The sequence below is a fragment of the Rhineura floridana genome, chromosome 1, assembly GCF_030035675.1.
Source record: "Rhineura floridana isolate rRhiFlo1 chromosome 1, rRhiFlo1.hap2, whole genome shotgun sequence".
In the NCBI taxonomy this organism is placed as follows: Eukaryota; Metazoa; Chordata; class Lepidosauria; order Squamata; family Rhineuridae; genus Rhineura; species Rhineura floridana.
Window position 1 is genome coordinate 202,290,282 of NC_084480.1, and position 17,605 is coordinate 202,307,886.

At 40.3% G+C, this 17,605-nt stretch overlaps 1 protein-coding gene across 1 annotated transcript in view; it reads left to right on the forward strand.

The window, feature by feature from the left end:
• LOC133377188 (glutamate decarboxylase 1-like) overlaps nt 1–17,605 on the forward strand; it is a 135,420-nt gene that overhangs the window by 73,066 nt on the left and 44,749 nt on the right. The window lies entirely within an intron of this gene.

The window sequence follows — 17,605 nt, forward strand, 5'->3', positions numbered from 1 at the left end:
AACAAACTTGGCAGTCAAACTTTTCATTGATGAGATAAGGAAACAATATATTTGTATTTCATATAAGGTTTAAACACAGCAGTTCCTGCCCTGAGATATGGGATAGTTTACCAAAGGATAGGTACACACTAGGAATAGGATCCCCTCGCCGCCACCGCCACTGATCCGCTCTGCTCCACTCACCCCTGGCATCACGGAGAAGGAGGAGGCAGGACAGAAGGGGCCCTCCCTGGGTGGAAGGATAGAGTGGCAGCGGCAGCAAAAGCCTCCCCAGCAGGGTCAGACTGCAGAGTAGGAAGAGTAACAGGAAGAGGAGGTACTACACAGCATGGCAAGCGACAGGCTTCAATGGCCAAATATCCACTTAATTCCAACCCCTGGTGGTCAGAATTAACCAAATTTTTGGCTCACCCTAGCCTGCAGCCTATCGCAAATTGGCAGGAGGTGCTTAGGTTATATAGGACAGCATAGATTCGCATCCAAGACATACATGCTTCAGGTTCTAGTGGGCCCACTGCCGTTTACCAATGATATTTGTTCTATTAATATTTTTCCTAAATTCTATTGTAAGTTGGCTGTCAGTGGAAAATTTTGACATCTTTTGCCATTGCTCAGAAGAGGTCATAGGGGGCCCAGACACCTTACATTTTGTGTCAGAACTCTTTAGTCAGCCAGTATGATTTGCATAATCACTGGGAGGAGTTGGGGGGGCTTATGGATTTCATCACACACACACAAACAAACACACACACCACTTTTCTCCCATAAACCAATTATTTACTCTTGTGGTCAAATATTAACAGATACAAGTCAGACTCTCTGCTATAAAATTTTTGAAACTGATGCTGGGTATTGGTATACCATATTTGAAGACCATTTGATTGACATTTGCAAGGTGGAAAGTTGAGAACTTTTTAAGGGGGGGAGAATGAATTTCAAAACTTAAATGGGCAATCTGTGAGTAAAGCTGCCTGGTGTTCAAATGACTGGGTTGGGGAAAATTCATCCTCTCTTTGGGGCAGGAATGGCATTCTCCCATATGAGCCTGCCCAGTCTTTAGGATCTACAAAAGGGGACCTTCTCCAAGTGCCCTGTCTTCAGAGATGAGGCAGGGCACAGCTGCAGAAAACCCGTTTTGGTTGTTAATAACTTGGTTGTGGAACGTTAACCATAGCTTTTAATAGCTAGTGTATGCTTTACTATTTGTATCAGCTCTGCTATTTGGATTCTGACTAATACTGCTAGCCAGTTTATTGTTTTTGTTTTTTACTGTTTCCTCTTAAGAAAATAAAATGGTTCTTTCATTTTCATGGTCTTCATTACTGCAAGCTGCTTCGCTGGCCATTAGACAACAAAAGTGGCATATAAATATAAATATTCACAGAAATAAGTAATACAGAGCAGCAGTTCATCAACCAGAAGGTACATAGTCACAACAGATCACAAAGCAAAGAAATTTGCTCCAAAATGGCAAATATTATTGACTGCATCAAAAAAGCATCACAATATGGAAATTAAAAACACTAATTTACCCAACACTGATTATTCCTTATTTAGAACAGATGTGTGTCTGTTTGATCAAAGTAGATGCTTCCCTGCAAAAGCTCATGTCACAGCACATTTGCTAACCGTACAAGACTTTTTCTGTGCATGCCAAAAGATTAACACAACTACTCTTCTAAGTGTTTAGAATGTTGTATCACAAGCAATTATTTCAACAAACAGGTTGGTGAGCCAGTAAAAAGTAATTTAGAGCAGACTATCAAAGGCAGGGGCACGAGGGAAACATTAGACAATGAGAGGAAATTTTGAGGGATAAGGAAGGAAAATGAATGAATAGATTTAACATACTGCTACACAAACTTCTAATTTTGGGCACAGTCAGAAAGACAGCATCATCTTTGAAGACAAACTTAGAAGAAGAAGCTTTCTGGTTTTCTACTTGACAACAGATGCTTGGAATGGATGAGCGAATTGAGGTTTTCAGCTTTATATGATGATACAGCTATTAGCTTGGTAACACTGTCACAAGGACCTGAATTAATAATATGGCAAGTGCTATTGTTTTATTACAGAACATACACTTTATTCTTAGACATAACATCTTTTGTGCATTCTTCTTTAGTGTGATATGGAATTCTTCATCTTGATAACTCCTAACTTTATTGCTTGAACTTCATTGACTTCTGAAGAGTCTTACCTTAAAAGGTTTGTATGACCCAACACTTATCTTGTCAGCCAAAACTTCCAGGCTTGGGTCCAGAGAGTTGAGGGTTCAAAATCATTATCTGAAAGAAGAGGAGATTAAAATCTGAGTCAGAGAGGAATTCCAGGTTTACTGGACAGCTGCACTGGAGTACAAAGGGGGAGGACTTTAAATCCAGAAATCTCAAATGGATTCCTATGGCCTAGTCCTAAAGGGGGAGGGGGAGAGTCCTAGGCTATAAAGAACAAAGCAAAAAGGAGTCTGCAACACAGCATTGTATCTTGGCAAGTGAAGATTAGGAAATGCATCAGAGCTTGGAAAAGTTACTTTTTTGAACTACAACTTCCATCAGCCCAATCAGTGGCCATGCTGGCTGAGGCTGATGGGAGTTGTAGTTCAAAAAAAGTAACTTTTCCAAGCTGTGAAATGCATATATTAAAAGTTGAATGCTACCAAATATTTCACCGGAGGAAATTATTACTCTTTTAGCAAGTAATGGATTAGGATGTTCAAGTGTGACCTTTTGAAGCTTATGTCCGAACTTTAAATCAATAACTAATATCTTAGATTTTACTGCAGCTCTTGGGAGGATTAATTGCCCTCCTGGATAAAGTAAGGCATCACCTTTAACTGCAAATGCAATTTCTAAGATGATTTGACAGACAAATCCACATATATTTAACCATAAAAGGGGTGTTCTTTCATTTATGATGATTGAAATGAGACACTTCTCAAAAATAGTCATTTGCCAATCAACATTCATCAGTTTTAAAAGCACAATTGGCAGAATCATGTTCGCTCCATTTGTCATATGCAAAGTGTACTGGTTCTTTAATTTCCCAGTTCACTCATAAAGCTCTGTCAGAGTAACTTTCTGCTATCCAAATTTAAGACCTTCTTGCAGCCATGCATAAGCAATAGTTTCCCAGTAATATTGCATATGGACTGGGGAGAAATAGCGTCAACACCTGTTGTGTTCAGGACTAGCACATCAGATGGCAATCCTACAGCATGCTAGGTACACGTTAATCAGAGAATATAAACTGGATTAAGGACACCCCTGGACAACCCCCTTGGTGCCCACCAAGGCCCCTCCCCCTCCCCCTTTTGTTTTATTTATTTGGGCTTTTTAGGGGTTGTTTGGAAAAGGGTGACTTTTTTGGCTGTGTTTTATTTGTATTGGAGGGGTGTGCATGGTATTTTGCCTGCTTTTTGTGGTAGGGGGAAGATTCTGTGAATTTTTTTTTGTGGTTAGGTACTGCTGAACTTAAGCAAGAAAAATGGGGTAGAGATACAAGATTTAGTGATTTCCTAGTCCACTAACAATGAAGCCCTCAACTTCACCAGCCACATTTAACATATCCAGTCTATCATATGTGCAAAGTCTGAGAATTTGCATTAGATCTGGGCAGAACTACACTTTATCAGAAACGCAGTGCTGCTACCTAAAATGGCATTCTTCCCTGGTTCTTCCTTGGTTTAAGATGGAGTTAAAAGGTCTAGTGGAACCATACCAAGTGAAACGTCAAACAGAATTGTTTAAAGTTTTCCCCAAAATCTCAAAGACACACTCTTTTCTGTCCCACTCATCTTTCCACAATCCATTTGAAGTTAAGCCCCTGGAGACAGCTTTCTATATCACTCAGGCAATCTCAACCCAAAAGTATTGCTATTGTCAGGAGGTCCCACTCATGCAGGAAGAAAAAGCATGTGATAATAAACATTTTGATGACATTGTTATGTGCCTTCAAGTTTATTATGACGTATGGTGACCCTATGAATCAGCAACCTCCAACAGCATCTGTCATGAAACACCCTGTTCAGATCTTGTAAGTTCAGGTCTGTGGCTTCCTTTATGGAATCAATCCATCTCTTGTTTGGCCTTCTTCTTTTTCTAGTCCCTTCTCTTTTCCCCCAGCATTATTGTATTTTCTAGTGAATCATGTCTCCTTTTACCAGAATTACTGGCTCTTAGCCTTGGTTGTGTAGTTTCCCCCTCCCTCCTGTTGTCATGATGGCAATCCAGCTATATTAATTAATAGGTCTGCTCCCATGGTAGACCCACTAACCAATCATCTATTCTGATCATGCTCAGAGCTGTTTCCTTGAAGGCCACATCTCTTCACAGCTCATAGCACATTCTAATAGTCAGGGGGTGTTTGTTTTTCTGAGCAGCTTTGCCCTTTTTGGTTTTCCTTAGTATTTTTCTCTTGTGACCTTGCAAGAGAGAGACCTGCAGTGGACACAGTGAGCTTCCCTTTCTATAATAAATATTAATCTATTTTTACTTCATCATTTTGCATTTATTTTTGTGAAAGGGGGGACTGGGAGGAGAAATGGTAGATGGCTCGTGAATGTGTTGCAACAAACTCTGTGTCAGTCATTTCTCTCCATTCATTTATTAAAAGCTACAGCAGCTGCTGGGTGGGGCTGGGACATGGGTCTGATTTGGTTTCTAAGCACCTCTGCTTCCAATGCTGCTGGTCCAATGGATTTGACTGGCCCCTCTTTGTCTGAGTTTAGTTTGCTATTCATTGTAAGCAGCCATCTAATCAAGGTGGTTAGTGTCTCCCCCCCCCGCCTGTGATGGATCCTGTGGTTTAAAGGGGCCTTGTTTAATTTTTATATATTAGGCCCAGTAATGTTGAGAGGACCTTAACTCTATTGTGGGTTCTGAATTTGAGTCCTTGGAGTCTGAGGAAGAGGGTAGAATGACCTCAGGTTGAGCAGATGGTGACAGAACTGTTTCTGGTGTTCTTCTGAAAAGGGTTTCTTGTGGAGGAGGGTCTTCTGTGGTTTGCCCTGAAGGGAATTCCCCCTTCATCATGATTTGTCTCCTCAGAATCTCTGGCCCGTCCTGTCTCTGGATCAAGGGGTGTCCTAGTCTGGTTCAGAACACAGGTTTCCCTTTCTGTTCTGTAGTATGTAATTAATCTTATTCAGTTGTGATGTCATTATGTAGTTTCATTCTCCTTTCTCCAGAAATGTGACCCTTTATTTCTGAAAATGAGCAGTTTCTTCCTCAGAAAAACCACTGATCTCACAAAAACAGACGTTTAGAAGTGGAATAAATAATATAGGCTGCCATGTTTTGAATAGTCACACACACACACACACACACACACACACACCACTTTTCAGAGTCCTCACACACAACTGTGAACAAAGAAATTTACTAAGCTAGTGTAGCCCGCTTTGAAATATCCAGGACTAGACCTATATTAGAATTTGGGCTAACATTAAAAAGCAGCAAACTGCTGATAGTATATATTCACAATTAGCTGAAGGTTCTATTTGGGACTTTCTACTTCAGGTACCAAAATGTCTTGGAGCGTCTCTCCAATCATATTTTCTTTTTAAACAACTATCCACCTAAAGGGTGATTTAGAATTAGCAGGGAGGGGGGGAGGCAGAAGGTTTCTTATTATTGCTGTTCTTTTCCATAGACTAAAGGCACAATCCTATGGTTCTTGGGAGGGTGTTCCAGGGACCATAAGACTTTGTGGATCTCTCTGTCCTCAGAAGTCCCCTTTCAGCTCCCACAGAAAGGACCACTGTTGGTGTCCTTCAGCTATTTGTGCTCCTATGGTTCAGAGGACCAAAAGGGTGTTTAGGTGGGTAGATCAGGGGATACTGGATCCAAAATCTCCTTGTTCTTCTTACAATCCCCTGGGATTGGGGTCAATGAACTCTGGGACAGGAGCAAAAGTAGTTATTTTCCATTCAATCAGTTCTCCCTTCCTTTTGCCCTGCCTGACGTAAGACTGACAGGACTCAGGATTTGGTGGTTCTAAAGCCACAGAGTCTCTCTCTTCTGCCCTGACTGGATTGCTCTGCTTATCTCCTATATAGGATCGTGTGTCTCATGTAGGGGTGGGTACATCTGTCAATTTCAGTTTCTGACAATTTCTCATTTTCCCCATCTGAAATTCAGTTCTCAACATTAGTTTGCAATTCTTCCTCTCATGAATTCATAGTGCAAATTTTTCCTGATATACACATTTTTGGATGCAATTTTGCCTAATATACACATTTTTTGCAACTCAATTTCCTCTAATATAATGAATTTTAGTATGTTATTTTCAGCAATATATACACTTTTGTGCACATTTCATCCAAGTATATGCATTTTTGTACAAATTTCTTGCCTGGAGAACTGCATTGCAAATTTTGGAGAAGTGCGAATTTGGAAGGATGGGTGGGTTTTAGTTCACATATTGTTTTGGAAACTGCAAAATCTGATAGGTTCACCTATAAATGTGAACTGCATCAAATTTTCTCCCCAATTCCTAATCCCCTGCTTTAAATTGTGATCCAAAGTTGTCTTGGTAAACCCCATGATTGAAGATGCAATGTAATTAAACATTTGACTTTTTTTTGGTTTGGTTTTTAAAAGGTGCTTGATCTTCCTGCAAAGGACGAGAGATGTTTGTAAGCAGTCTCCAGAAAACAAAAAAATATTGTGGGAACTTATCTCCTCTACTCCTCTTCATTGATATAAATCTACCATTACATGTAATACTGACTGAGTACTCCCATTCCCACCAGCGAAACAAAAGCACATGTGATTACTTAGCTGGGAAATGACCTTTGATCAAAACATGATAAATGATCCAGAAAATAAAAGGAATATCTACAAAGCCACAGGAAATTATACTAAAGGCATTTAAAAAGTATGAAAGGAAGGTGCATGAAGTCATGTGGTCCTCTGAGAGTATCTGAAAGACATGAATAGAAAATACAATATTAAGGCAGCAGTTGCTTCCGTAACTAGGAAATAAGAGGTATGACACAGGTAAACCTGAGTGAAAACTTGGGCCATGTTTATTAAACTTATTAAACTTAAGAAACTTTATTCAAATTAACACACTATCTGCAGCATGACTATGCGAGAATCTCAAAGATAAATCACTTGGGCAAGACCCACCCTGCTGTGTAAAAGGAGGGTGGCCATAATTCCATCCCCTTCTCCCCAGCCCCATCCAGGAGAGTGGGTAGGGAGGTCTTCTTGACTCAACCCTTCCCAGTGCCTCACAACTCCAATCAAGTAGCCCAGGTTAGCCCCAAAGGAGAAACCTATTATCCCCCAGGCCCCCACAAGAAGCAGTCCTAAACTCAAATATGACCGAAAGGGCAACTTTTAACAAACAGTATGGAATATGTATGCCATTGAATTAATGTACAAATATAAAGCAAGAATTAAAATAGGGAATAAAAATCATAATGCTCTGTAATATATAATACAGCAAATTTCATCTTGCATATGCGGGCAATTAAGATGATGTCTTTTTTGCAACAGTTGACCTTGGTTTTATTGTATTTTTAATGTTTTTATTGTACAGGTTTTTTTTAAAAAACTTGTCAACTGCTTTGATGTTTTTAATGAACAGTATACAAATATATTTATAAATAAATAAAATACAAAATGTATGTGGTACAATAATGTAATAATGGTATTAAAGGATAATAAAATGCAACAATATATATTAATTTTCTGAACAGTTACAAACCAAGTTTTATGCAGAGGCTTCAAGGTTGCTAAGTAGCTTTGCTCAGTGGATACCTATTGCTTCCTGTGTGACACAGCATTTGAGTAGCTAGGCAAATTGTAAGCTTAGTTTCTTGTTATAAAATACCATATTCCCAATGGAGGGCATGTCATTGATTTAAAAGTTTTTAATTTTGTTATTAAACTGCAAAAAAGAAGCTGTAAGAATATGTGTGTGTGGCAGGGACAGAGGGTGCATAGCAGAACTGAAAGGTGCTTCACTGCATCCAAGGTAACAGTCAGAAAATCCTATGAACCTTAAAACAGCAATGCCACTTTAAAAAAACCACACATAAAACAAGCCAGAATTCTTTGTCTCCACCCTACTTGCTTAACAAGTAGTTGGAACGCCCCGAGGCACTGAGTATTCAACAAATACAAAACTATGTGCTACATAATAAAACAAATTAGTTCAGCAGGACATATACACAGAAGATTGTATTTGTGTGTATATATATATATTTGGGTTGCTGCAAAATTATACCTTTTACTACTCTGGATATTTTTCTATGGTGCATGGTTATTCAGAGAGGCAAAGAAATGGATTTCCAGACGGTTACCCACACAACAAGTAAGTCTACAGATATGATTAGCTAATAAACATTCTAACTTTTCAGATTTCTAAAAATAGTAATCTGTTTGTAGGAGGGTTTTGAAGCTAATGAAAGGATGAGACAATCTGGGACATGACTGCCCTTTTAGTGCGCTCAGAGGTTTTGTAACATTTACAACTTAGGCAGCAAATGATACGTCCTTCAAAGTGTACATACGGCAGAGATTCAGGATGTATGGGGTCAGAATCCTCAATGGGAGACAAGCAGGAAGCACAGGTTGGTCTTTCATTTACAGTGAAAGTCTCCTTGTCCCTGATGCTTTCCTCAAAAGTCATCTGCTGCTTTATGTGATGGGAAATTATGTTCAGAAAATAAATTACATCATAAAACTTCCTTCCCTGATAGTGGAGGGAAAGCTGGTAAAAATAATCAGAATGAATAATTATAGAGTATGTTTAGTAATTTATCAGGGACTTAAATATTACTGGGCATATGACATCTCAGCCCTTACCAGAAATGTTTTGTGTGTGCTTTCTTGAAAGAAATAATTCTGCTTTTGTTTTTCAGTAATTATTTTTTAAAGAAATCATTGGTGGTTTTCCTTTGGCTGCATCACTGCAGTACAGATAGAGGAAAAGTCTTAGAGCTGTTCAGATTTTACATTTTTTCCCCTGGTGTATTCATATGGAGACAGAAATCTGAAAATGTAACATGTGGATAAGTTCTGAGATGTCCTTCAAGGTACAATCTAGCGCAACAGGCTAGCATTAGTCTGTGAAACCTTAATGGTCTGACACTTGCCCAGGAAACCTCTGTGTCAGGCAGGGCCTGTGCCAAAGGGTGGCCAGGTTGGGCCCTGGCTGAGGGCCCCTGTGGCACAGAGAGGCCCCTGAAAGGCCCCACCTTAGGGTGGGAGGGTAATGCTCCCGTTCCATCATCCGCAGCAGAGTTGACTTCTGACCCAGCTACAGATTGCAGAGAGGGAGCTCCCAAGCACCACCCCCCATACAGATTGTGAAGGTTTCAATAAGCCTGCACGCACACTCTGCCAACCTCTCCCATTGTTGTGAATGCTGTGCAAGCATGCCTGCTATCAACCAAGATGGCAACGGAGGCTTCCCTAAGGGGCTGATGCCCCTGCTGCCATCTTGGTTGATGGCAGACATGTGCACATGTAGCATAGCACTCATGTGTGCCATCAACCAAGATGGCGGCAGAGGCATCAGCCCCTTAGGGAAGCCCCCACCACCATCTTGGTTGATGGCAGGCTTGCGCATGCAGTGTGCATGGCCTTAATGTGAGGTGACAGGGGAGGTAGGCAGGGCATGAGGGCAGGCAATGAAGGCCAGGGGCAGGCTGATGCCCAAGGGCCCAGTCATGCCTGGTGCCGGCCCTGGTCAGGGGTAGCCAATAAGGTCTCCTTCAAATGTTGTTGGATTATAACTTTCACCATCCTTGACCATTGGCCATGTTTGCTGGGGCTGATGTGAGTTGTAGTTCAACAACATTTGGAGGGCACCAAGTTGGCTATCCCTGCTCTATGATCTGCTGTGGATGCTGTGCAGTGCATACCACCAGTGCATTGGCTGAAGCATGCAGAATAGCTTTCAGTTTATCCAGCACTGAATGTGTCTTTTACGGCTGCGGAATACCATCCTAGTTGATGCTCATTTGAACCCATATTATCTATCTTTCTGCAGGACGTATTATTATTCAATCAAGCATTTTGGTACCAGGCATAAACATATACAGGATAATCCTTCTGCACTTTTTTTATTAGTAGATGCCTAGTTCCTGTTCTGCTTATTTTTGTCACTCCATTTGTGCAGTTGTAAAGCACTATGTTCAGTGCAAGTGCACCATTAGAGAAGCTTAGGAAATGGACCCTTCTGAAAGCATATGGTAGAGATCTTTTGTGTCTCTCAAACACTCCAGAGTAGAATAGGGGAGAAATTTGATCTAGTTCACATTGAAAGGCGATTCTTACAATTACAAAAATGGTGAATGTTTTAAAAATGCATTATATTTGGAGAAATGGCTTGCAAAAATGTACACATTAGTCAAAACTGCAGGCAAAAATGTGTCTATTAGGAGACATTAGCACTAAAATGCTGATGAATTTCCATGAGGATTTTTAAAAAATCCCTGCAAATTGTGTCAGAAATCTGGATAACTGAATTTCAGATTGGAAAAATAAAAAACTGAAACAACTGAAATTCACAGATCCTTCCATCCCTACTCCAGAGAGAGAGAGAGAGAGAGAGAGAGAGAGAGAGAGTCATCTGGTCTGATTTTGTGGTCTCTGGTGATAACCAACTTATTCCCTAATGAAAAGGACATCGAATTGTAGAGCTGGAAGGGGCCTATAAGGCCATTGAGTCCAACCCCCTGTTCAACGCAGGAATCCAAATTAAAGCATTAAAGCCACCGATAGGTGGCTACTCAGCTGCCTCTTGAAGACCTCCAGTGTTGGAGAGCCCACTGGTAGAACCCTAGGTAATTGATTCCATTGTCACACAGCTCTAACAATTAGGAAGTTTTTCCTGATGTACAGTTAAAATATGGCTTCCTGCAACTTGAGCTCATTGTTCCGTGTCCTGCACTTGAGACGATTGAGAAGAGATCCTGGCCCTCCTCTGTGTGACCACCTTTCAAGTACTTGAACAGTGCTATCGTATCTCCCCTCAGTATTCTCAAGGCTAAACATGCCCAGTTCTTTCAGTCTCTCCTCATAGGGCTTTGTTTCCAGTCCCTTGATCATCCTCATTGCCCTCCTCTGAACTCGTTCCAGTTAGTCTGCATCCTTCTTAAAGTGCGGTGTCCAGAACTGGACACGGTACTCAAGATAAGGCCTAACCAGTGCCGAATAGAGGTGAAACAATACTGTACACGATATGGAAACTATACTTCTGTTAATGCAGCTTAAAATAGCATTTGCCTTTTTGCAGCCACATCACACTGTTGGCTCATATTCAGCTTGTGATCAACAACAATCCCAAGATCTTTCTTGCATGTAATATTGCTGAGCCAAGCATCTCCCGTCTTATTTCTTTTTCCTAGGTGTAGAACTTTGCACTTATCCCTGTCAAATTTCATTCTGCTGTTTTCAGCCCAATGCTCCAGCCTATCAAGATGCCTTTGAATTTTGTTTCTGTCTTCCAAAGCATTAGCTATCCCTCCCAATTTTGTATCATCTGCAGATTTGATAAGCATTCCTTGCATCTCCTCATCCAAGTCAAAAATGTTGAAGAGCACCAGACCCAGGACCGAGCCCTGCAGTACCCCCTGTTAGGCCTTATAGTCCTAATGAAAAGGACTTGTTAGATTCTTCTTCTGCACCCCTTGTGGGGCTTCTATCCTGAGCCTTTGCAGTACTGAATCCAGTTTCCACACTCTTGAGGAGGAGTGGCTAACCTTTCCTGGCTCTCAAGGATTCTCTCTCAAAATGTGTTAATGACTGTTTCTCCCTTCCTTTCTTCAAAGAGCTCAACGGAGTGTATTTTGCCCTTTCCTTTTATTTTCACAAGAATCCTGTGAGGGAGGATTAGGTTGAGCAATAGTGACCAGCTCAAGGTAATTCATCCAGCAAAGTGAGGGTTAGCTAAGTGGTAAGTGAGGATTTGAAGGACCCAGGTCTCCCCAATGCAAATCAAATATTACACCACATTGGTTTGTAAAAGGAGCTTTGCCTTATCATGGTCAATTCAATGGCTTGAATTCTAACTAGGCTTCCCACTGGTGGGCGTGCCCCTAAGTGGAGTGCTGCTAATGTGATGCTCCCACCAGCAGAAGGGAGGGAGGAAGTGACTGTCATCAATTCCGTCTTTCCACTGTAGCCTATTGTGCCCCGCATATACTCTGGAGGCAGCTCTGTAGCATAGGGTGCCAAATGGGGGCACCCACTCCAGAGGTGTCCTTCAACCCCAAATTTTTTGGGGGGAATTGTCTTTTTAATATATGAAAGGACAAATAATTACAGCCTGCATTTAAATAATGAGAGCTTGTTTTAAGAACAGGAGTAATTTCAGAAGAGGACTCTCTGAAAAATTCAGTGAATAAGACTGGGCAAGTGCACAACAAAAGCTTCATCTGGAAGAGCTCCCAAAAGTCTGCTCACTCAAGAGTTTTCCTAACTGAGGGTGGATTTTTCATGGTAACAGTCACCCTATTATTACTTACGTGATCCTGAAAAAACAGCCAGTATAGTAACAGAACTCTTGATGAGTTAAATGTTAGACCTTTGTATTATACAGCCACAAGAGTGCTGTATACTATAGTCAGTAGGGATTTTTCGCGTTCTACCATGTTAAATGAAAATACCCCCCCACACCCCTTTCTGGTGCTTTGTATAGTCCCAATTCAAAACAAAAACTTACAAGGCTTATACTGTTGGATTCAGAATTGCTTGCTCTACAACTCTGGAAGTTTTATTGGTAATACACAACCCCCCCACAGAGAATCCACAGGTTAAAGTGACAAACGGGAGGGAAAAAAACTAGAAGCCATTTGGAGTTTTTTTTCTTGAAATTGACATAATCTGTTGTCTTTGATTACAACTCAGAGATGACTCTAAGGTATCCCTAATCAATTGCCCAAGCTTGCCCCAAACACAGTACTTCATCTGAAGTAGGTTTAAATTAAAAAACCGGCATGGTTTATTTTTAATTAATGTTTTAAAAAATGCATTGTTGTGGATTATAATGTACCGCATGTGCAGAAGGCAGTTCCCCTCCCCCTTCTAAGTGGAGAGCCAGACCACGTGGAGGGCAAGGATGAAGGCAGCAGCAGCAGCAGCAGCATGGAGGTGAAGAGCCTGAGAGGCAGCCAACTGAGGAAGGAGACAGAGGAGGGAAGGAGGTGCAATGAGCAAGGTCCTCTCTCTCTGTTTCTCTCTCTCTCTGATCCCTCAGTCCATCCTTCTCCTTTTCGTCAGGAGTGAACTAACTGAGGCGGCTACAACTGCTGGAAACGAAACATGAACAAACACAGCCTCCCCTCGTTTTCCTCAGCAGAGCATCCTCAACGGGGGAAATGGGCCTCGTCATTCTTCCCCCCCTTTTTTTCCCCCTCTCCTGGCTACAGCTCCTCTTACTGTTGCCGTTTCCATGCCAGCCAGCCAGCCAACACGTGCTAGTGAAGTGGTGAAACTTTGTAGGAGTTGCTGTGTGAAAGTGTTTCTCTGCCCACTACTTTCAAGGAGTGCAGTGCATATCCGACCTGTTAAAAATGGATTTGGTCAGCTGTTTCCTTTCCCCCTCCAGAAATCTGAGCTGTCCTGCCTGATTGTATTCTGAGATAAGGGATGTTTTTAGGATGTTGACGTGTGGTGGAAGACATAAAAGACTAAAACAAGGAATGCTTTTTAAAAAATATTTTATTATATTATAAAACGTATATGCTGTTTTTTAAAAAAGGTTTTGGCCACTGGTGATTAGATCATGTTAAAAAGAAAATAGAAGCCATAAAACGCAACATTAAATCTAGGCAATAAATAGAAACATAAAAATAAATCAAAAGGTAGCTTGGTGAAATTTTAAAAGCCAGTGTCATTCATATTATATATATGGGGTTTTTAATCTTTTTTCTAATGCTACTATTATGCAGTACTGCCACCTCTTTCCCCTCTCTTTTTTTGGTGCTGGTACCTGTAGCACTTTTATGAAGGAATGAATAGTGGCACCTCATTTTTAGCAAACAAACAAAAAGCTGTGTGTGTATATAACACATACAGATATTATACAGCCACGAGAGTGGCTGTATACTACAGGGATTTTTCACATTCTACCATGTTAATATAAACTGCTGACTATAGTATACAGCCACTCTCGTGGCTGTATAATATCTGTATGTGTTATATACACACACAGCTTTTTGTTTGTTTGCTAAAAATGAGCTGAGGAGTAGACATAACATTAACAAGCTGTTAAAAACAAGAGAAGCTTGAAGAAATGAGGGGAAAGGATGTACATTACAGCAAAATTTCTCTGTGTTGCTTGTCAGTCAAAGACTGTTCAATGGAAACGTGGTTCTAGCATGGTCATGAGGAAGGATGGAGAAAACCCAGCATTTTTTCATTCTGTATCCTGTATCCAGGTGGAGATTAAGGGTTTGTGGGGAAGGAAGGTTTTACTTTCATTAATGCCAGGGAACAGAGATACTCATTTCTGCTACAGAGTTTATTATTGATTGAACAGTACTTTGCACCAAGAAATTGTATAACAAGATTCCGACTTATGGCGACCCTATGAATTGGGTTTTCATGAGGCTGAGAGGCAGTGACTGGCCCAAGGTCACCAGTGAGCTTCATGGCTATGTGAGGATTTGAACCCTGGTCTCCCAGGTTGTACTCGAACAACTTAACCACTACACTACACTGGCTCTCACTTCATATGAACTGAGTGCCAAAAATATAACCAGTCTCTTTCCATTAAAAGAAATAAGAATAAGGAAAAGTGGAAACCTTAGATCTGGAATTGTCTGTGGTTTCTGCCAGACAGCATATCAAATTATCGGACCTTTAATGCTTCCTTGTATTTCAGATACAGCAGTTTCTATATTATAAAAGAAAATGTCAGCAAGACAGATTCACAGATTTGCACATCATGTTAAATATATTTTTTATGAAATCTGAAGCTGCAATCCTAAACAGGATTGCATGGGAGTAAATCCCATTGAACTGAAAATCTGGTTTTCTGCAACTTGAGCCCATTATTCTGTATCTTGCACTCTGGGACAATCGAGAAGAGATCCTCGCCCTCTTCAGTGTGATAATCTTTGAAGAAGAATGCTATGATATATCCCCTCAATCTTCTTTTCTCAAGGCTGAACATGTCCATTCCTTTCAGTCTGTCCTCATAGGGCTTTGTTTCCAGTCATTGAAGTAATTTAGAAAAACGTTGAAGAGTACTGGGCCCAGGACCGAGCCCTTTGGTACCATGCTCATTACCTCCCCCATGCTTGAGAAGGAATGATCTCATCATTCTCAGCAAACTTGCAAAGGAACGCTAAATGTGCAAGGGAACCCCACCTCCATTATAAAAAGCATGGAAATTCACTAATAGTTAAAAATCCTTGCGGTTCAAGAATATAGCTATAGCTACAGATATTTCTATCAAACTATAAAAAGCAGGAAAATTGGGCGGCTATACTGAATGCACCACGGGATCAGGAGACATGATCTCTTCTCTGAGATATTGTACTGCCCTACAAAGTTGACAAAATGCAAACATAATTTGAGTTGGTCTTTCACAGTCCAATGCACTTCCTGTGTAGCTTGGAAGAATTTGGTAACGTGCCTCTGAGCATATGATGAGTGCTGGCAACACCTGCAATCTGCCCAAATAACAGAAACAAGACATGTGCTGTGCTGTGCTGTACTGGTCTCGTTTGAGCAGGGAGGAAGCAACAATATAAAAGTTGATGTAGTTCACATATTCACTTTAAATATGTTTGATTTACTTTGCAATTTTAGTGAAGTTTCCTATGGTATATTATTTTCTTTTGCTTTTGTGTCTGTGAATACTGTATGTGATGTACAGCAACACTTTGCAACACTAAAAAAAAGTTGGAAAAACAATTGTGGAATAATGGTACTGCCAGTTGTGCAGAATAATGTCCAATGGACATGAGGAGTGTCTCAGGCTGCACAACATAAAGCAGTAGGAGGCGAATTAAATAAAAATATGCAAATTTTAAGTGTGCTTTCTGTTTTTAATGAACCACGCCCATCCTTCATTAACTAGAGTAGCTTAAGCATAGCAGGCTGAAGGCATACATCTTTGCAAAGCAAAGCTTATTTTTTCCAACAGCTAGATTCATTACTTAAGTAGCAGCATATTGTAAGTCTGATTTTATATCAAAGCAGCAGGCTTAGATGCAAATGTTAATGCACCCAAAATAGAAATATAATAAGAGTCTGGCTAGGAGGGGGCCCCTAGCTCAGCGGCAGGACCCACACAGTTTGTATGCGGAAGGTCCCATACTCAGTACCTGGCATTTCTACTTTACAAAGGGATCTCATGTAGAAGCACTGTGCATTTTATCTGAGACCTTGTACACTTGCTAATCAACAGTATATAAGTCTGGGCCTCTTGAGCCTATGTTGCGGATCAGGATAAAATAGCTTCATGGATTTTGCTCACTAAGCGAAATCAGCGTGACCTACAAAATGCAAGGTACTGTAAGCTAGGTCCAAACACCAGCCCAAGGAAATGCAAATGCCATCCAGAAACTCATTATATAGAATAGAAAGTTATTTTAATACAATACAAAAAGTCACTTTAATATGTATATGTATCATATTGTAATAATAATAAATAATAATAATAATAAACTTTAATTTATAGGCCGCCTATCTGGCCAATGGCCACTCTAGGCGGCTTACAGTAAAATATGATAAAATACAATAAATAAGATATAGTCAATACATTACATACAAGTTCAGTATAATATATTATCAGCATTTCAATACAAGGCTAATTTATCCTAGAAGTCTCAGAGGTTGTAAAGACCTGGTTAAAGAGCCAAGTCTTCAGGCCCCGGCGAAATATTTCTAGGGAAGTCCAATCCACTTCCTGTGTAGCTTGGAAGAATTTGGTAACATGTGCCTCTGAGCATATGGTGAGTGCTGGCAACACCTGCAATCAGCCCAAATAATAGAAAGAAGACACGTGCTGTGCTGATCTTGTTTTAGCAGGGAGGAAGCAACATTATTAAGACAGTTGATATAGTTCAGATGGTCACTTTGAATATGTCTGATTTCCTTTGCAATTTTAGTGAAGTTTCCTATAGGAAATCATTTTCTTTTGTTTCTATTTCCGTGAATATGTGAAGTACAGCAACACTTTGCAAAATTTTCACTAAAAAAACTCCAAACATAATAATGGCACTGACTTTTACAGAATAGTCTGCAGTGGACCTCAGGAGTGTCTCAATTTGCACAAGATAAAACAGTGGGAGGTGAAATATATTCTAGCAAAATGCTAGGTGTGCTCTATGTTTTTTATTGACCATGCCCACCTTGCCTTAAATGAAGTTTAAACATAGCAGGCTGAAAATATGCATCCTCTTTTTTCCAACAGCTATAGTCATTGCCGAAGTAGCAGCATATTGGAATCAGTCTGATTTTTCATCAAACTGCAGGTCCAAATTCCACTGTTAATGCACCCAAAATAGAAATAGAACATAACCTCCAATTTGAAACACAAAAGGCTGTTTTCACCATCATATGACACTGACCAATAAAAAGGCTTTGAAATTAATAAAAATAAATTTGACACAGGTTTCTAGCATGAATAA